The sequence below is a fragment of the Canis aureus genome, chromosome 10, assembly GCF_053574225.1.
Source record: "Canis aureus isolate CA01 chromosome 10, VMU_Caureus_v.1.0, whole genome shotgun sequence".
NCBI classification, from domain to species: domain Eukaryota; kingdom Metazoa; phylum Chordata; class Mammalia; order Carnivora; family Canidae; genus Canis; species Canis aureus.
The window spans coordinates 62,803,707-62,824,568 of record NC_135620.1 but is presented as its reverse complement, the minus strand read 5'-3'; the positions used below and the strand labels follow the sequence as shown (position 1 = coordinate 62,824,568).

The 20,862-nt window shown below is 45.6% G+C and overlaps 1 long non-coding RNA gene across 2 annotated transcripts in view; it reads left to right on the top strand.

Annotated features, from left to right (window-relative positions):
• Nucleotides 1-20,646, top strand: part of LOC144322580 (uncharacterized) — a 181,043-nt gene extending 160,397 nt beyond the window's left edge. Inside the window, exon 8 of one of the 2 annotated variants that reach the window (XR_013388197.1) lies at nucleotides 20,487-20,646. This is a non-coding gene — a long non-coding RNA (uncharacterized LOC144322580). The remainder of the gene's footprint in view (nucleotides 1-20,486) is intronic. The other variant, XR_013388200.1, reaches the window with a different exon arrangement.
• The last annotated feature ends 216 nt before the right edge of the window (nucleotides 20,647-20,862 follow it).

Below are 20,862 nucleotides of genomic sequence, written 5' to 3'. Positions count from 1 at the left end.
GCGCCCAGCGGGCGAACAGGTGGCGCTCGGTCAGGGTCTCCAGGGTCCGCTGCCACCCCCCGGCCCCCCGCCCCCCGCTCGGCCCCTCCCCTGCCCGCCACGCCCGCCGAGGTGAGCCGAGCGGCGCCCCCCCGCCCCTCCCCGCCGCTGCACCCGGACCGCGCACGCGCGCTGGGGCCGTCGCCCGGGGCCCTGCCCGCTAGTTACCTTTCACCTAGTTCGCCCGGCCGGCGGCGCGGGGTTACTCGAGGGCAGACGCGGCGCCGTGTGCGCCTGCGCGTCGCTCGCTGCCGGCCGCGGCGGGGCGTGCAGAGCGCCTCCTTTTTGGTGGTTTCCGTTCCGCTCTGAAGTAAAGGGCGTGGGCCCTGCGGGGGTGCCCCCCTCCCTGGGCCTGCGGGGCTGGGCGCAGCCTCGGGCCCCGCGGGGCGACCTCCGTGCGGCCGGGCCTCCCGGGACGTCTCGCTCGCCCCTCCCCCGCCGGCTGCCGTCGCCCCCTCGGCGCGGCCCGCCCCTCTCCGGCGAGGCGGTCCCCCGCGTCCTCTACCCCCAGGCGGGTACCGCGGGCAGCACACGCTCACGGAGAAGCCACGTGGGCAGAGTCCGAGCTCGTATTTCTGCACGGGAGGGGCCCCGACCTAACTACCAGGTTTGCAGAGAAAAGGAGCACATGCCCGTATCCCCCTCCTCGCCAGAGGCTCGGCGCCAGGCTGCGGGGCGCCCCGGGGTTACTGCCGGGCGCCGGGCGGGGCGGGCGCCGCGCGGGGGCAGGGAAAGGCCTCGGGTCCGCCGCCCGCCCGCCCGCCCGCCCGCGGGGTGTTGGGGGCCCCGCCACACGACCCCCCACCCCCACCCCCGCCAGGGACGCTTTCCAGGGGTCCTTGCTCTCTCTTCTGCAGGGGTCCTCCCCTCTTGACGTTGCGGGGGAGGGAACGCTGGGGGGGTGGGGGGAGCAATCAGAACCACATGTGTGCAAAATGTACCTCTTCTTCCCGGGGCCCGTCCCATCCTCCTACTTGGATTCCGATAGTTTTGTAACCACCCAACGAGCCCAGGCCGGCCTGCGTTCGCCCAGGTTCCGCCTCCGACTGGAGGGATGGGGATCAAGTGCTTCGCTCTCTCCGGGATCACTGCACCTTCTCCTGTTAGATGTACGGGTTAGGCCGGGACCCCCTGGGGCCCTTCAGCGTGAAAGTTAGGTGACGACTCCTGAGATTTTCAGTTCCGCAATGTCGCGCCTCTTCCATTTCATACAGAGCCAGGAGGGAAGACTGTTGTTAAAGAGAATAAGCATCAGAGTTACGAGGTTGTCCCATGATGGGACGTTTTGAGCTTTTCTAGGTTTCTTTTTTTTCTCTCTCTTAAGATTTTATTTATTTATTCATGAGAGACAGAGAGGCAGAGACACAGGCAGAGGGTGAAGCAGGCTCCATGCAGGGAGCCCGACGTGGGACTCGATCCGGGGCCTCCAGGATCACGGCCTGGGCCAAAGGCAGGTGCTAAACAGCTGAGCCCACCCAGGCGTCCCATTTTCTAGGTTTCTTTGAAAGGTTTTGTAACTGTTTCAAGACATTAACATTTAAGGTCACACGTGAAGGTCTTTCCCCAATATACTAGATGACTTGAGGACACCCATCCCAAATTATATTTCTTTGGCCATTGCCTCCAGCACAGTATATTAGGCAGCCAATTGGTGCAGATTTGCTCTTAATGATAAAAGAAAATGTGTGACTAGTGGGGATAGGGTTCCAGTGCTTTCATTTTGGTATGAATAGATTTTTTTAAATTCATGAGCCAATAAATATATTACATGAGAAAAAAATGTGAAGGCTGAATATAGAGAAGTCACTTAGAATGACGTTAATCTGGGGTCTCTTGGGTGGCCGAGTCAGTTGGTATCTGACTCTTGATCTCCACTCGGGTCATGATCTCAGGGTCATGGGATTGTGCCCCAAGTCCGGTTCTGTACTCAGCACAGAGATTCTCTCTCTGCCTATGGCCACCCCACCCCTCACAATGAAAGAATGAATGAATGATGTTAATCTGATAAATCCTAAATAAATCTGCATGATTGGGAATTAGTATAAAATCCTGCACTGCGTTACAAATAATCTACTGACATAGTTTATGAGCAGAATGGAAATAAGGTATCAATAAGTGCTGAGCTTCTTTACATTTCTGGCTTATGTAATCTTTATGATGAATCTGTGAGTTAAGTGAGTACAAAATTATGGTTTCCATTTTGCACAGGAAGAAGCTGTAGCTAAGGGAGATTGAACATCTGGAGACACAGCTAGCATGTGATTAAATTGAATCCAGGGTTTCTAAGGCCAGGCCTTCTACTTTAGGAGGGCGCCTTCTAATAATGTGCGCATGCTCATGTATGCAGGCTTGCGTGGAGAAGGGGGAGATGGAACAATGCAGAAATCAGATTTTCTGGAGGTGGAAGAGAGGATGGCCATTTATAATTATTATTGTTATTATTACAGCTAATGTTTATTGAACTTTGCAGTGTTCCAGGTACTGGGTTAGCAGTTTGCATGCATTAATTCATTTAATTCCTCTAACAACTTTATAAGGTAAATAATATTGTCTCTTTTAGAGCAATGGAGGAAACTGGGGCCTAAAAAAGAGGTGAATTGTCCAGGTTCTCACAGGAAGTGGTAAAACAAGGATTCACCCTAGGACTAACTCCAGAGCTCAAGGAAGAACTTTGTTTCAGGCATTTCTTTTGGTTGAAAAGTCAGGATGAATCAGCAATGATTAATGGAGGTTCAAAGAGCCAAAGGGACCGCCAGTTATATAACTAGAAGTCCAGGGTAATGGATGAAGTAGAGGGTCCTGCTCTCCTCTGTGTCGGTAGGATTCCACCGGGAAGTCTGGGCTCAGGTCTGGGCACCATATCATGGACACTTACCATAAGATGGCAGCCAGGAGCGCAGCAGGGGGTTGTCCAAGATGAAGGGCCCAGAGAGAAGTTCCGTGTGGCTCCTCTGATCTCTGCCATGACCTCGGAACCTTTAGATTCCCAGGGCCTAGCACAACATATGGGGCAGTGTACTGTGAAAATAGCAAGGGATTCCGAGCCAGACCCACATGGCCTTGACTCTGCTCATCCCTTCCCAGCTACAAGACTGGGTATATTCCTTAACTGCTCTGAGTCTAGTTTTCCTGGTTATAAAAGAGGGAGAGTCAGGCCTACCTTGCAGCATTGCTGTGAGAACTAATGGAGGTAGTGTATGTTTACTAACCATACAAATGCAGAGCAAGGAGGAGTTTCATCTTGGGCCAGTCATTTAATGAAGTTCTCAAAAAGGATAATTTCACATCTTCAGCAAGGTCTTTGTGTGGGAAAAGTTTAGCCAGGTTTTTAAAAAAAAGTCATGGGCTGGAGAGAGCTCAGCGGGTTTGCATAATGAAACGAGGAATTTGGAGTCTGAGGCAATCTGGGAGTGAAAGCTTGAGGAGAGACAGTAGGAGTAGGGAAAAGGACGAGACAGCAAGATTAACGAGGCCCAATCTGAACATGTGGACAGAGTCACAAACCATATAAAGAACAGCGATGACTGATAATGAATTTAAAATTGATTGGGTTGTTGTAAGGTCAGCCCTGCTTTTTTCCTGAAGGTTCAGTAAAGATTGCTACACACATGAATTCCTTTATAAGTTTTATCTGAGTTATAAATATAAATCTGAGCTAAATATTTGTGGGACAGTCACACAATGTATTGCAGAACAACAAAACAATCCCAAACAGAATAATTCTGAAGAAACTGCTGTTTAGAGCCTGACCTAATCAAAAAGTGTAAGGTACCCTTGGGAATTCAAAAAACTCTTGAGGAGATTATTGGGATTATAAAGTTTTTCTCTAATCCATGGATTATTAAGTTTTTCTCTAATCCATGAATCGAAGCCACTTATTATCTGCCTCTGAAGGGTCAGTATATCTCCAGATGACATCTGAATTTTAGATGTAAAGAACCTCGTATAGAGCAGCTACTTTTAAAAGTAGGTAATTTCTTCTACAAATGCAGTTTTTCTAATCCTTATGTTGCTTTTGTGTGCAAGGAACTATTCTAAGTACCTTAAATAGATAGGAGTTGGGGTTTTTTTTAAAGATTTTATTTATTTATTCATGAGAGACACAGAGAGAGAGGCAGAGGGAGAAGCAGGCTCCTTGCAGGGAGCCTGATGTGAGACTCGATCCCAGGACCCCGGGATCATTTCCTGAGCGAAAGGCAGATGCTCAACCACTGAGCCACCCAGGTGTCCCTATATAGGAGTTTTAATTCTCATTACCATTCCATATGTAGTATTTACCCTATTTAAGGATGCATACACCGAGTCCCAGAGAAGGTAAGTATTTGCCCAAGGTACCACAACTAGCAATGGCACAGGTGCGGGCAAATCTGTACACGAGCCTGCAACTGTTACTGTAATGGGGATGACTTTGTACTGTGGAGCTGGGGCAAGGCCACTCCCTCTCTTCCATGCATAGGGAGGACTGTAAGCTTGTTGACACTGATGGTAGAAAAGATTCCATCAGACCAGGAAGTTATCAGAGGAAGAAGTGGGGATGTTGCTTCAAGTCTGAGGCTTTCTGCCACGGATGAAAGGACAGGTTTGGTGTGATTACAGAAGACCCCATCTCCCCTGGCTGTTTCCCATATGGGAAGTTCTCTCAAGGAGATAGCACTTTGCAGTAAGTGATGGCTTTCTAACTGCTGGCTGAGATATCCTGAGTGATATAGAAGTAAAAGAGACTTTGAGAAATGGGATACCTAGGATGGCTGGAGGGCAATCTATGGCCTCTGAGAGGACATACGAGAGGGTGCTGCAGGTGTGAGCTGCAGAGAAGGATACAGCTATGAGACACAAAGGATACAGGGTCCTCGGAAGCCCAGGGAAGCTATAGCTTAGATACTGGGGCACCACACTGCTCTGCCCACTTCCAGCCCTCACCCTCATTCCAGATCTCCCAAGAGACCTCAAGTGGGCTCTTAAGGCCTTTAAGAGATGTCAAGGGCCATAGAATTGGCCTGGAGGGAAAAACATCATTGAAACCTAAGGTATGCTTGGCAGAGATCGCCCCCAAAAAGCCCTTTGTGGAAACTGTGGCCATAGATTGACATTTATTGAGGGGCCAGAAAGATAGCATGGTCAGACAGACGCTGGTGTGGATTCTCCTGCTAATTACTTCTTTAAACCTCGGTTTTCTCAAGTATAAAATGAAAGTAATGACACTTACTTCACAGGGTTATTTATAAGATAAAAGGAGATGACGCACGTGAGCATGCTTTGAAACTCTAAATATACTACAGAAATGTTATTTGTATTGCTAAGAAAAGTGGCATTTGGGACATTGTTCATAATCAGTCGACTCAATTTCCAGCTATGTTTTGGTAGTGAAGATCTAGCATCAGCCCAAAGGAGAAATCAGTGGCCCCTCCTCAAAAGAGAAAAGAACACTTCTGTTTGTTATTCGGACATCTCAGCTGGACCACTGTCATATATTCCATAACGTGTTACGCCGAATCTTTCCACTGTGCTACAGGCCAAAAGAGGGATGAGGTGAGCCAACTGGCCACTGGGGAAAGTGCTTTCTCATCTATTAAAGTATCTCCCTCATCCATCAAAGGGTTTCCCTGTGATTGGATGCTTTTTTCATTTGCTCCCCCTTTTCTTCCTCTGGTGAGTCTCTCTGTCCTTCAGTCAAATTGTAAATAATTTCCCGGATACAGACTGCCTTCTCCTGAGTCCTCCACTCATCCTTTCAGGTCTCCTGTAAATCATGATACATTTCCCCTCTCACATCTTGGCATCCCTCAGCTCCCAAATAAAGACATTTCATAGCCATTCCTGCTCTATAACAAATCAATATACTAAAGGAAAATATAGATTTTGGGGGTGGAACAAAAAGGTTCTAGGAAGCAGAACATCTGTCACCGTAATAAGTTGTGCCAAAGCTTCTCATAAATGAGACAATGAGCTCATTAGCGTTTTCCCTTAACTTCTTCACTTCATGAACATTTAAGGCAAAAGCCTATGACTACTTGTTTTGTACACATTTACTATATTCAGAGTTAGTGAATACACTTGTGAGGTGTACAGGAATTTAAAAATACACAACTTGGAAGCATTAGTCATGAATACAGCATCATCAGAAGACTAATTGTAATCATCAGTATGTAAAGTCTGTGGGCCTGAGGAGGATTATCTTTTTTTTTATTTAAAGTTGATATAAAGTATATAAACACTCAAAGCAGTTAATACAGGTTACTTTATTCTTTATCTTAGTGAGCACCAGCACCTACTACTGCCTCAATATCCACCTCTTGTCTTCCATTCATAACCAGATTTAATAATAGCTATAATTATTGGATATTTGTTGTCTTCTGAGCATTGGACTTACCATCTTACAGGGTTTATTTAATTTAACAAATACTTATGTATCCCAATCTTATTTTCATGAGGGAGTGGAAGCAGGGGGATATTAAGTAATTTGCCCAATATCACCATTTTAATAAGTAGCAGGGCTGGCAAGTGGATCCAACTTCTCTGGCTCCAAAGTCTGTGCTCTGCAGCATTATTTAGAATTCCTTCCCTCCTTGTTGACACACCATCTTCTATTTTCCCCTCCATATCTGGCTTCTGTGGTCCTTGCTCCAATAAGCTACCTTTGGGATACTACTTTCCAGTTGAACAAAACCAAGTGTTAGTAGATATAATAATAACAGTGTCAATTACATTAGAGGATCTACCATATATGCCTGTCATGGGGCTAGACTCTCACACAATTGAATTCAGGTCCAGTAAACCCCACACTGTCTCCCTTCCTCATTATCATAATGTGTTAGGAAATCAAGAACAAGAGTGGGGAAAAAGTGTTGGATGAAGAATCAAAAGTCCTCGAATTCCTTAGTTGCAAAATTAAAATAACAGCCACTTCCTGTTTACTTCACAGAGTAATTGTGAGGATTAAATTAGGTTATACATTCTGCTTTGTAAAGTGGCCAAATCTCTCCAAAGTATTCTTGTAAGCTGTGCTAGCATCCAGCTGTGTGACTTGGTGCTTCAACATTTCTGAACCTCCGTTTATCAAGTCTGGTGGGAAGCATGGCTCCTACCCCTTAGGGGTGTTGCGAAGATGAAGTGTTCCCTGGTCTATAATGCAGGGTAGTTGAGTCTACACTTCACTGATACTCTTTTCAAGTGTGTTTTCAAGGCCACGTTCTTTCCACATTTCTCAAGCATCCCTCCTCCTCTTCCCTGTTCTCCTTTGTTGGCAGTGTCTTCCATGCATAGCCCCGAGTCAAGTCTGGCCTCCTCTTCCATAGGGGGCTCTCCGACTCACAGGAGCCCAGCCACCCCTTTATGTAGGGCACCCTAGTCCCAGTCCTGTGCTGCCAGCCTCCCCAGTCTCTCTCCTTTTTCTTCTCTGGGATATTACGGCCCAGTGCTGGACATCGTGTTCAAATGCAGATTCTGATTCAGTAGGGCTGGGTGCAGATTGAGTCTGCATTTTCTGTTAGGTGAAGTTGATGCTGCTGGCCCAGGGGTGACACTTTGAAAAGCAGAAATCCAGCTTACTCGCCATGCCAGAAATCATCTGACCAGGATGGCTCTGACCCTCCGCCTTCACAGCAGCTTCCTGGGTCTTTGCAGCAGAGCTTTAAGGCTTGCAACCCCTGGCCCTCTAGGTCAGATACTCCTACGTCTTTTCTACCCCTTTCTCTGCGCTGCTGATAGAGCCTCTCCTCCCCATCTTTAGCTGGGTACCTGGCCACCTGGAATAAAGGCATCATGTCCCTGGTCCCTGGCCTCATGGTCAGCTATGTATGGCCATGAGACAGATTTCAGGATGTGAGCGGAAGTGGTGTATACTACTTTGGGGAAGTATCTTTAAAAGGAGATAGGCTTTCCCCCCCTCTTTCTTCTTTCCTGTTGATTGCAGTATAGTTACGGTGGCCAAAGTTCACCAGTCACCTTAGACCATGAGGTTGGCTTGGCATGCTGAGCGTGGGGCAGAGCCACGGTGGCATAGGACAGATGTGGCTTCCTGACACTGTGGAGAGCTACACCTGTTCCCCCACCCCCATACTGACTAACTCCAGACTTCTTCCATAGGAGCAGGAAATGCAAGGCTTGCTGGTTTAGGCCACTGATATTCGGGTTCTCTGTTTTTTACAGTTTAATCCTGATGGGTCCTGCTCACCACTTAGTGCCCCTTCTCTCCTGCGTGAAGTGGCCACAGTTCTTGTGCCTCCCGCCCAGACTCTGAGGTGTACCACAGTTTCAGCCCCCTCTAAGCTCTGCATGACTCATTTCTCCAGCCCAGAGCTCTACTCAGTTTCTGTTTTCTACTAAACTGTTTTCCTTTCTAAAACCCTGTGTCAGTGCTCCTTTAGGAATCTCCTAAATGGTCGTCTTCTTTGGAATATAGACTGCTGGATTCAGGCTGGAGTTTTTGGTATTGGCCTGGGGAGTGGCCCCAGGAATCTGCATTTTGACATATAGCTTCAGTGATTTTTTTATTTTTTTTATTTTTTAGCTTCAGTGATTTTTTTTTTTTAATAAATTTTTATTTATTTATTTATTTATGATAGTCACACACACAGAGAGAGAGAGAGGCAGAGACACAGGCAGAGGGAGAAGCAGGCTCCATGCACCTGGAGCCCGACGTGGGAGTCGATCCAGGGTCTCCAGGATCACGCCCCGGGCCAAAGGCGGGCGCCAAACCGCTGCGCCACCCGGGGATCCCTAGCTTCAGTGATTTTTGATGCAGGTGGTTTATGGATAAAATATTGAGAAACACTGCCCAAGTTTTGTTTTATTTTGCTAATTTATAAAATTGTGAAATATTTGAATCCCACAGAAAAACAAAACAAGTAATATAATAAACACCTTAGTGCCCACAACCTACCTTTGTAAAATTTTTCTTATTTTAGCTGTTGTAAAGTATTCCACACACTATGAATAACTCCAAATTAATCTATTCTTTTTGTTTATGGACATTTATGTTTTTTCCAATTTTGGCTGTGGGAATTCTGGGATGAACACTCTTGAATATGGCTCCCTGTGCACACCTGGGCGATTTAAAATACACTCTACATAAAGTTTAACACTTTCATCACAATTATACAAGGCACTTTGTACATGTGGTTCCACCTTGAAATCTTGTAACAACTCCCAGAGGCTGCGAGAGGGGGTTGGTAACCTCCACAAAACCTTTCTTGCACCAGTTCATCTTCCTGTAGTTGTTCTTGTCACTAATCAGCATGTTCTTTCTCTGTACCATATATTCATGTGTCTCTATAATTCACACTGAAAACAATGAGTTTGGTGGATACTGCTAGTTTATAACTCCCATCCATTCATTCATTTTATTATTATTATTATTATTACCAAAGTGTCAGTTTTGTTTGGGATACACCCAGTTTTAGAAAAAACAAACACATTACTATACTCTCCCATGCAGCTGATGGGGGACAGGGTAGGAGGGCAGTGGGGACTCTCCAGTGAGGCTACATGGAAATCTATGGGGAGTCTGATGGCAATCCTGAAGTCTTGTTCTCTTGATACTTGTGCTGTCTTTTTCTTCTTCTCCTCCTCCTCCTCTTCCTCCTCCTCTTCCTCTTCCGTCTTCACTTCCTCCTTGTTCTTTTTTGTATGAAACTTGTGAGAGGCTGGAGATAGAGCCCCCACCTTGAACCAGGCCACATGTGGAATGTGGTGATTCAAAAAGACAGAGGGAACCTGAGTCCTTGATGGCATCTAGGAGCCTCCATACAACCCCAAGTACCCAATTCTAAGGCTTCCAGTTATACAGGAGAAAGGACCTATATTTGATGAAGCCTTTGTAGTCAGGTTTCTGGGCAAATACAATCCCTAAATGACACTAAGAATTTCCCTTCAGTTATTTGTGTTTGCCCTTTCTTTTAGTCCTTTATGGACTAGAGCTCTCTCCCACATTACAACAGGTTCTGGGAGTGTGCTGGTCTGAATGTAGGTGGTGATAGGTGAAAGGTTTTGGCTAATGAAGTAAAATTTGATCTTTAAGATGGGAAATTCCAGGTCATTTGAGGCCATTCCAAATCCATTTAATTTGAATAATTCAGATTTTTCTTCTAGAAGAGAATCTAATTTTTACCTTAATCTGACTGCTAGAAAATCGCTCTGGCTAAGAACGCAAATGAGTTAACACATGTGAATACAGTGAACATCGCCTTTATGAACTCAGTCTTCTGTTGTACTTAAGTTTTTTCTTTTGTACTTAAGTTTTAAGTGGTAATATAAACCCTAACATTTAAAGTAATATCCAATATAATAATCACTTAATTCTTTCAAAATTAGGCTTCATTTCTGGGGTTGGAAATTCAGATAGTATAGAAAGAGATTTTGCTAGTTCTGCTGAGATGAATCGAGAGAAACTGTACCGTTTTGAATATTGTGCATTAGTTTTCACTGACATTTCATTTGGATCCTATCAGCATCTTCCTGATAAGTGCACACTTATTTTTATGCTTGGCTTCAGGAATGCTGAGCTACCACTACCTCATAGGAGGGCTTTGCAGAAACACTATTGAATATGATTGTTATGCACTTTACAAATATAAAGTGCTACCAAAATGCACCAAACAATAATATGGCATCGTCTAGGCTGAAAGTTACATCTACATCTACAGTTCAATGCAAGTCTAGAAGAGGTACTGAAGTATTATAGAATAGTCATCTAGCTATGTTCAATGGATACCCAAAGCTAAAAATCTGGATTGTTGTGGAAGCACCGTAAGATAATAGATAATATTCATTTTTCATTTTTAATTGTTACTTTTTAGTGGTGTTTTGGTATAATATTACCTCTGATTTTTTTTTATTACCTCTGATTTAAACAATAGTTCACTTGGGAGTATCAGGTTCATATTTATAGTACAGTAATCCATACAAAATGAATTATACTATTCTAAATGAATTAATAGTTTAAAATCAGTAATAGGCTATAGATTAACTATTATTTATGAACACTTAAAAAAATTAAAATTTATCTTAAGAAACAGAAAATAGGGCCTGACATCCCTTCAAATAGGGCATTCTTTGATTTCCCAGCAGCACAGCTCATTCATTAATTCAACAAATATTTAGATGACTCTATACACCAGGCATGGGAACAGGAACTAGGGAGCGGTGGTGTGGGCATTAAGTGGCACAACATATATGAAAACATCCTGGTCACTCTTGGTTGCTACCAAAGAGAACTAATAACAGAAGGGCCTCAGAGAAATAGAGAAGGCAGTCTAGAATAAGGAGAAGATGGAAATAATGCTGGCTTGTTCTGATAAAAGCTTTGAAGTGGAAGGTGAGAACTTGGGGATTGTCCCCTGTAACAGTGGGCAGATCACTTAGTAAGAGAAGTGAGGCCAGAGAGAAATGTGACTGTAATATTTAATGGGATGGAGGATTTGGGATAATGAATCAAAGATGAATCTCCAAAAGGTATGGTTTGAGAATATGTTTGCCCTGGTGGCCACTTGGTCTGATCAAGAGGAGGGGGAGGGGAAAGTACCTAGATAAACCTGCCTTACAGGTTACCATGGAGCAGGTATAGCTTTGAGAGAAGAAAAAAGGAGTAGGAGTTGTCCAGTGAGTCATATGAGAAAATAATTGGGAAGGGTGTTGGAAGCAATACTTAGAGCTGCATATATCTGTCCCAGTGGGCTGAGCATAGGTGATAAACAACGTGCACTTGACATGATAACGGAGCACAGTAAACAATCTCTTAAAGTTCATTGAACTGTGGCAGTATGGGAATCAACCTGGTTGATGCCAGTCCCTATTTCATCAGATGAAAGGGCTTGTATGATACAGAATGTGAGTCACCTAGCAGGGTGCCTCACACAGGGGAGTTATTATTTGAAATAGAGAAAAATAGCTATAGAGCCTGTGTATATTCCTGATCTTCTCTTCACCTCTACTCCCATCTCAGAAAATGCACCATAATCTATCCAGTTTTGCAAACCTAGAAACCCAGCAGCCTCCTACTTTTTCAAAGCAAATGCCAAACCTTGTTGGTACCTGTGCTACCCATCCATTTCTTGGTCTCTCCACTTTATTACACTGCCATCATCTCTGGGTCTATTCCAATAGTTTCCTCATGAGTTTCCCCAATTTCATTCTTACTTCACTTCCATCCATTCCTCAGCATGCCGTCAGGGCCTTTGTTTTAAAACAAAATCTGTTTGTGATCCTCCTATATAAAACCTACCCATTGTTTCCCATCACTCAGGGTATAAAGGCAAAGACAACACGTGAACACAGCTTAGGTGCCCATGTATTCTTGCCTCCACCAGCCTCTCCAGTTTCATCTCTGTCCTTGTCCATCAGCTTTCAGCTCCAAAATATACCAGGCTCCTTCTTGCCTTAAGATCTTTGAAGACATTACTTTGTTTGCCTGAAAAGCTTTCCTCTGTCATTTTTGCCTCATTCATTCCTACTTATGCTTCCGATCTCAACTTACCTGTTGATTTTCTCTGGGGAAACCCTCCCTGACCACCTATACTTAGGGAGTTCTCCTAGTACACATACTTGTAACATTCTCTGCTTTTCCTCACCACTGTTTGTAACTAGTTTTTTTAAAAAATTTTCTTTTTTTTTTAAAGAAATTTATTTGACAGAAATGGCATAAGAAGAGCACAAATAGGGAAGCAGCAGACAGAGAGGGAGAAGCTAACTCCTTGCTGAGCAGGGAGCAGGACATGGGGCTCCATTCTAGGACCCCAGAATCATGATATGAACCAAAGGCAGATGCTTAATTGACTGAGCCACTCAGGTGCCCTTATATCTGACTTAGAGAATAGATGTAAAAAAATCCATTATAGTACAGAATGTTGATACGGGGGCTGCTGCTGGGGCAGGGAGTATGTAAGAATTCTGTGCTTTCAACTCCATTTTGCTATAAATCTAAAACTGCTCTAAAAAAAATAAAGTCTATTAATGTAAAGTCTAAAAATAAAGTCTAGATATAAAAAATCCAAAAATCTAAAACTGCTCTAAGAAATAAAGTCTTTTAATGTAAGGTCGCTAAAAATAAAGTCTAGATATGAAAAATCTATTATGATATAGATGTGGTCGAGGGAGCTGCTGTCAAGGCAAAGAGTGTGTAAGAACTCTGTGCTTTCAACTCAATTTTGTTATAAATCTTAAACTGCTCTAAAGAATAAAGTCTATTAAAAATTTAAAGCTATTAATAGAAAATTCCAAATGTATACAAATTAAAGAGAATAGTATCATGGATCCTCAGGGACCTATACCTTAGATCTTAGTATCATTTGGGGGTGCCTTGGTGGATCATTGGTTGGGTGTCCAACTCTTGATCTCAGCTCGAGTCTTGGTCTCTGGGATGTGAGCTGGGTGTGGAGCCTACTTTAAAAAATTAGATCTTTGAGTGTTTGGGGTAACTAGTGAAATAGCTTCATTTTAAATTGACGTCAGATTTCGTGACTGACATAAGTGTAAAATGATTTATATTTGTATGTCCTGTAGAAATGATAAATGATAATTCCTTTTTAGAAAGCATAATATAAGCCTTCACATTTTGGACTCTTCAGTCCCTAAAGGATCTTAGTGCACTTTCACAGCTATCTCATTTCACTAGAACAGCAGGGCACATGCTGTTGGCCACTTGGCTGTGTCATTTGAACATCAGAATGTACTGGTCCCCTCAATAGCATTTGAAATCAACCTAAACCCTAATTCATTTCAATGACCACTCACTCTTACACTTCAGCACTTTTAGACAAAAGCAAAGACAATTAGCCACTGTGAGCTATACAAGAAAAAAAAAAAAAACAACCTTTGTAAACAGAATGACTAAATGACTAAGATGCTTAACCAAAGAAATCAGTTCCTTCAATGTTTTGGGCTCCTGCTCAACCTCCAGGCCTTTGCATTTGCTGTCCCTCCATCCAGATGATGTCCTTGGCTGATCTAGTGAACTCCCAGGTATCCTTCAGATCTTAATTTAAGTGACCCATTCCTTGAAAAGCTGTTGCTGGTCCTACTCTTGCCCTGAAATAGATGGCTTTTCCTGTTCCAGAGTTATCCTTTGCTAACCTCTGACTCTGTACTTGATTTACTTTTGCTGTCTGTCTTCCTAATTGTAAGCTTGGTGAGAGCAGACCCATTGAAATGTCTGGAGAGTGGGACGCTCAGTAGTTTAGCACCTGCCTTCGGCCCGGGGCGTGATCCTGGAATCCCGGATCGAGTCCCACATCGGGCTCCCTGCATGGAGCCTGCTTCTCCCTCTGCCTGTGTCTCTGCCTCTCTCTCTCTCTGTGTCTCTCATGAATAAATAAATAAAATCTTAGGGGATCCCTGGGTGGCGCAGCGGTTTGGCGCCTGCCTTTGGCCCAGGGCGTGATCCTGGAGACCCGGGATCGAGTCCCACGTCGGGCTCCCGGTACATGGAGCCTGCTTCTCCCTCTGCCTATGTCTCTGCCTCTCTCTCTCTCTCTCTCTCTCTCTCTGTGACTATCATAAATAAATTAAAATTTTAAAAAAATAAATAAATAAAATCTTAAAAAAAAAAAGAAAGGAAATGTCTGGAGAGGCATTATAATACAGAAATTAAATAGTAACACATAAGTTCCAGAGTTTATGAGACCTGGGTTCAAATTATGATTCCAGTACTTACTGGCTGTGAGGCCTCAGGCAACTTCTTGAATCTGATCCTGGTTTTGCCACATTTTAAGTGAATACTCTAATACCTACATTGTAGAATCATCACAAGAGTTAAGAGAAATTATGAGTATAAGGCACTTACAAGGAGTACCTAGAACATAGTGCATCCTCAATAAACCTATGTTAAAAAAAAAAAAAGAAAAAAGGGACAGAGAGAGAGGGGAAGGAAGGAAGGAAGGAAGGAAGGAAGGAAGGAAGGAAGGAAGGAAGGAAGGGAGGAAGGAAGGAAGAGAGGGAAGTGAATGTTTACACAAAGTGATGGATGAAAAATCCCCACAACTGTTAATGGATTCTAATCTTGAGGATTGCTCTTCTCTATTTAGCTATGACCAAATTAGAGGGGCTTTAACATTTTGAAGTTGAAATGCATACATTGCATTGTCTTTTTTTTGTTTTTTTTGGAATTGTCTTTTATGGAGAAAAACAGGCTTTTCAACACCGTTACCCTGAGGGGGAATGCACGATCTGCCTTTCCATTCCTCCTTATGGGCTGATGTGATTTTCATCTTTCATCTTTGGGTTCATTCATTCTTGATGAGCGTCATATCTTTTATTAACATAAAAACGCTGTTTACTGAGCACCTACTAGTACAGGAATTACAGCTAGCACAGATATGGAGCCACATGGCCTTTTCAGCTTTGCCTGGAAATGGCAACATGAAACTTGTGTGAGGCAAAGGAGTGGATGAGGAAACTCCGTATGTGTAGCTCATGTATTTGGGCATCTTATTGCTGGAACAGGAGTTAGAATGACAGTGACTTTTATCTTTCTCAGAAAAGCTCAACTTTAAGTACCTGCCATATGCCCGACCCTGTAACAGGGGACAGAAACAGAGGTAAGGCCCAACTTCTGCTCTCGAGGAGTGACCACTAAGTGGGGGGAGTTAGAGAGCTATGTGGAAGCTAAGGAAAATGCTATAGGAAAAACACAAGGATAGTGCCTGAGATTTCAAAGGAGGCAAAGCACCTATCAGGTTAGAGATATTACAAAAGACTTTATTCATTCATCCCTGCATTCACTCAATGAAAAATATTTATTGGATGCCTATTATATGTTGGGCACTAAACTAGCTATGAAGAGCAAGAGATAAATGGGCCAATATTCCTAACCTCCAAGACTTAATAATAAAGTGGGAGGGACATACTATATCATTCATCCATTCATTGATTTATTCAACATTCACTGAGTGTTAAGTCCCAAGTTCAAGGATGAAAGAAGCATGCTCCCTCTGGTAAAAGAACCCGTAGTCTAGTTCAGGAGATAGGTGTATAAATGAAACTTTTAACATACCTAACATGGCACCTAACACAGTGTATTGAAATTTCTCAAAGTCCCCAGGCAGATGGTGAGGGGGCAGTTACTTCTTTTTGGGGTTAGGGAAGGCTTCTGAGGGAAAAACAATGGAGGGGGTACCTAGAAGATGAAGGACTTTGCCAGGTAGTTGTACAGTGGAGGGAGGTAGAGTGTCTGAGGCGGCTCGTACACGTAACTAGAATAAGAAGCAAGAATAGAGACGTGTTGGAACAGAGGCCAGTTTGTGGAGGGCTTTTAAGCACTGTGGCTGGGAGAATGGAATGTCAAGGTGCAATGACTGCTCAGAGGATCAGGTGAGTAAAATTGAGCCCAGGAGGGCATGGAGGGAATGTCGGGGAAAGATTCACAATGGAGTGGGTGTCCAAGAGTCATAAATGATGTGTAGGAACTTGCTAGACCAGAAAGATAAAAGCATTCAGTTGGGAGAAAACAGCATTCCTTGGGGAGATGTTCCCTCTTCTTGGATTCTGATAGATGCAAATAATGGAAAGCAGGAATTGCAGAAAGAGAAACAACTTAAGCCGAAGGTAGAAAGCTCGCATACATACGTAAGTGAAGAGTAGTGAAAGCTTGTGGAAGCAGCTTTTCCTGTGTTTCTAATCTCAGTTCACTCTGTTCACTCTGTTTCTGGCCCTGACTGTGACCATTGCATAAATCAGCAGAGCAGGGATGCCCCCATCCACTCCCTTCTCTTCAAGGGTAGCTCTTGAGTATGTAGTTTTTTTTTAAAGTTAGGAGACCAAATTTGTGTTTAAGGCCTCCAGTTCAATCACAACTGCTCATGGCTTGAGTACCCTGTGATGAAAAGGGCCCTGAGGCTCCAATGTAGACGTGACCACTAGACCCAGCTCTTCCTTCCAGACTGATCCACACCAAAGCTTTAGGCTGTGTTGTGGACTGGGGAAGCCAAAAAGGAACATGCTCATTTTCTCCTTCTGAGTTTGGCAGTAATTGAAAAATAAGACCAGGAGTCATGCCATTAGGGAAAGAACAGACATATGGCTGGTGATGACTCTCAGTGACCAGCTCCTCAGCTTTTCCCTGGTTGCAGTTGGTTGGTCCCAAGGGTCTTTGCCCCCACAGCTGGTGTCAGAGTCCTTCGCTGCAGGCTTTGGAACTGACTCTGAGAGCTATGGCTCCTGGCCTAGTCTCAGGTCACCCTGTTCCTGGAATGGGGCTCCCTGCCAAATAACTGTCTTGCTTAAATTCTGTTTGCTCCAATTGCTCCTTCTGGAGATTAAGTTTTCTACCAGAAGCTTCACTTAAGGGAGAATCCTTGTTTTTAGGCCTCTTGTGCTGCCTGTCTTGGCGGACTCCCACCCCTAGCAGCGTGTGATGCTCTGATACCCTCTTTCCTCTTTCCTGATTCCTTCTTCCCTGACCATGTGCACTGTTCTTAGCAAGTCTCTGGTTTTCAAGTCTTTGCCTTCCCTCTTTGATTTGGCATAACTGTCATTACTAGATACTCGTTTCTGACATCAGGAGGCTGATTTCTTTGAACAAGCACACTAGCACTAGCACATACCCAATTTAGGGCTGTTATTTGAAGGAGTCACTTGGGAAGGTTGCATTACATGCCCAGTCTGGGGATGCTGTTATTGTTCAAGAACATTTCTGGAATTCCTATGTTGGAATTTCGTGCAGTCACAGGGCAAGGCAGGACCCCTGTCCCTCACCCCCTCTCAGTTCTGCTTTCCAGTTTGTGTGCCACTGAGGCTCCAGGAGCTTTGGAACCCAGAGACCACACATCAAATTCTAGGAGGAACTGAAACCTGCCCTCTGCTCTCCTACCACATGACTCTCCTTCAGAGCCAGCTTGCAAGCATAGAAGAAATGACCTCATAACTGTATAGCAATGTTTATTAATCTTTTTTGCATCATGGGGCCCTTGGGGAATAGGATGAAAGCTAAAGACACAATCCCTTAGGAAAAGATACATACACTTAACGCTTCCACACACTCTACGATGAGAACCCTGCCCTATGGAAACAAACAGTTTTCCCCAAAATTGCAGCAGGACTGTCCTCCTCATCCTCTAGACCTGCATCCAAAATGACTTCTGGCTATCCCCAAATATCAAATCTCTGAAGGAACGAGATGTTCCAGTGCTGAGGAGGTCCAAAAGAATGTGCTGTAAGCTCAAAAGGCATTTCCACAGAGAGCATTCCAAAGATGTTTGAAGAAAGCCAGGGTCCCTGGCAAGTGCGGCTTCTCCAGATGACCACCTGGAAGAGGGTAGCATCTGTGTTCCCGTCCTGGTGGGCTCTTAATCAGCCCCATCCCTCTCAGGCAAAGCTCATTCGGGCGTTCCGGAAGGAGAATTTCCTATCTGCTGGACAGTGAGGGACCATTAGAAGACTTAGCGGATACTGCGTCCTCCCCGCAGGCTTCAGGGACCTCTTTCTCCAGACAGTTTGCGCTTCTTGCTTCCTGTGCCAAACCTTTGTATAAACCTGCATCACTATTTTCATCTCCACTGCTCCCAGCCGACTTTGGGTACAGACCTGAAGGGCAGACACTGGATTCATGCATCTCATCATTTGACATTTACTAAGGCCACAGGGTGTTAACACCGCAGTCACGATGGTAAATGAAACAGTCCTGCAGATTCTCAAGAAAGGCAGACAAACAAGTCACACAACAAACTGTGTTGAATGCCACCCTCTGGGAAATGCAGGGGGCTTTACAGTCCAACCTGTCTCTCGGCGACGGTAGTCTTTTAAGCCAAGTTGTGATGTGATGTACCTGTTTCCCAGCACCAAGTCTGTGCCCAATCATGAGCCCTTCCCTACGCAACATCCTGTGTGCTTGCTGCAAGTCCGGCTCACTCATGGGGTGTGTGTGTATGTGCCGGGGGGTGACTGCTCACTAATGTACCAGGGGCTGCGGTGAACCAGGGAAAGCCAGCTAGCGTCAGGCCCTGCTGGTTACATCTTCTAGCTTTTACTGAGACATCTGTGAAGTTGTGGGAAAAGCCGCGAATTTAGAACTGCTGTCCTGAGGCTTTGTACGGACTACACTGGAGAGTTCTCTCCCGGGCCTCCTGTATACTGATGCCACCTCCCGGAGCAAAGGGGGCTGTAGATCTTCGCCAAAGGTGGGGGCGGGGGCGGTAAGCATCCCGTCCATCTCACGCGTCCTAACCGGTCCCCAGCTTTGCAGGGGAAGAGAAGGGCAGGGTAACGGTGGATTTAAGAGAAGGGACAGGGCACTGCTTTTTAGGGCCTGTGCCTGCTCCTTTGCTGCCTCACATGCCCTGGATTTGGCAGGGAGGGGGCAGTTTGAATTCCAGGCGGGCTAAAAGGCCTTGGCTGGGAAGCCTGCACGGATTTCATAACAGCAGGGAAAAGCTTCCCACGGAGAGGGAGGCTGGGGGTGGTGGTGAGGGGGGGTGAGGGGGGTGGGAATGGGAGTGGGGGGTGAGAGTGGGGGGTGAAGGTGGGGAGTGGGGGGGTGAAGATGGGTAATGGGGGTGAGGTGGGGCGGTGGGGATGGGGAATGGGGGTGAAGGTGGGGAGTGGGGGTGGGGAATGGGGGTGAGGTGGGGGGGTGAGAGTGGGGGTGGGGAATGGGGTGAGGTGGGGGGTGAAGGTGGGGAGTGGGGGTGGGGAATGGGGTGAGGTGGGGGGGTGAAGGTGGGGAGTGGGGGTGAGGGTGGGGGCGGGGGGCGAGGGGTGGAGGTGGGGGCGGGGGGAAGGCCGCAATTCTGCAAATCCGAAAGGGTAGGGATGAAAGGATGAGGCCGAAGGAGGAGCACTCCCCCGGGCTATCAGGCAGCTCCCTCCAAGGCCTCGCTTGCAAGCGCGACTCGCAAACCGGATCATCTCAAACTTGCCCCCGCCCTACCTAGCTGCCCGCCCAGGGCCGCCCGGCCACCCGCGCATGCGCGGAGCTGGCGCCGCCACCAAACATCTTCTAGACGCTCCTCAGTGGCGTCCCGATCCTGTCCTTTTATCTCCGGTTGTGCCTCGTGCTGCATCCAAAGCAGTTTCGGAATCTGTAGGCTGCTGGAGGACGATGGGGTTGGAAAGAAACGAGGCAAGGAGCGCTCGGGCGGGGAACTACAATTCCCAGGAGGCGCCGCGCTGGCCCCGCCCCTTGTGGGCGGGCCGAGGGCCCTGCCGCGGCTTAAAGCGGCGAGACGGATTCCTCGCTGGCGCGGCCCGGCGCTGAGCTCGTGCCTGGGGCCTTGGTGGTGTCTTTCTGCTTTTGCCTGTTTGCACTTCGACTAGCAAACAGCGCAAAACAAATAAACAAACAATAGTTAAGCGCGTTTAGAGGCTGCTTTCAAGCTCAGGAGCTTGCTGCTTCTGCTTCACAAAATTCTGAATCGTCCATTTAGCAAATGAGAACCTACAAAAAATAGCTCGTGTGTTCAATTTCTGTAAGAGGAATTACTTTTCTTGCCCTGTCAACGTAACTTTATTTTCTTTTCTAGTTTTCAGGTGACAGTGACCGATGTTTAGTCTCACTTATTTTCTCTGATGACTCAACACAGTAAATAAGACGGTCTGTTTGGAAAAGCCCTGCAGTAAATCATCCTGAAAAAGTAAAAGCTTATTTATTGATTTGATAACTTTTCTATTTTACTCTTCTAGCTTTATATTTTGTAATAAAGCGTCTTTAAAATGTAGCACACTTGAAATCGTGTTTTAAGGTGTGGATTTAAAAATCTGCTCCCCCCCCCCCCCCCAAGATTGTATTTATTCATGAGACACAGAGAGAGACAGAGACGTAGGTGGAGCGAGAAGCAGGCTCCCAGCAGGGATCCCATTGTGGGACTGGATCCCAGGGCCCCAGGAGCGACCTGAGCC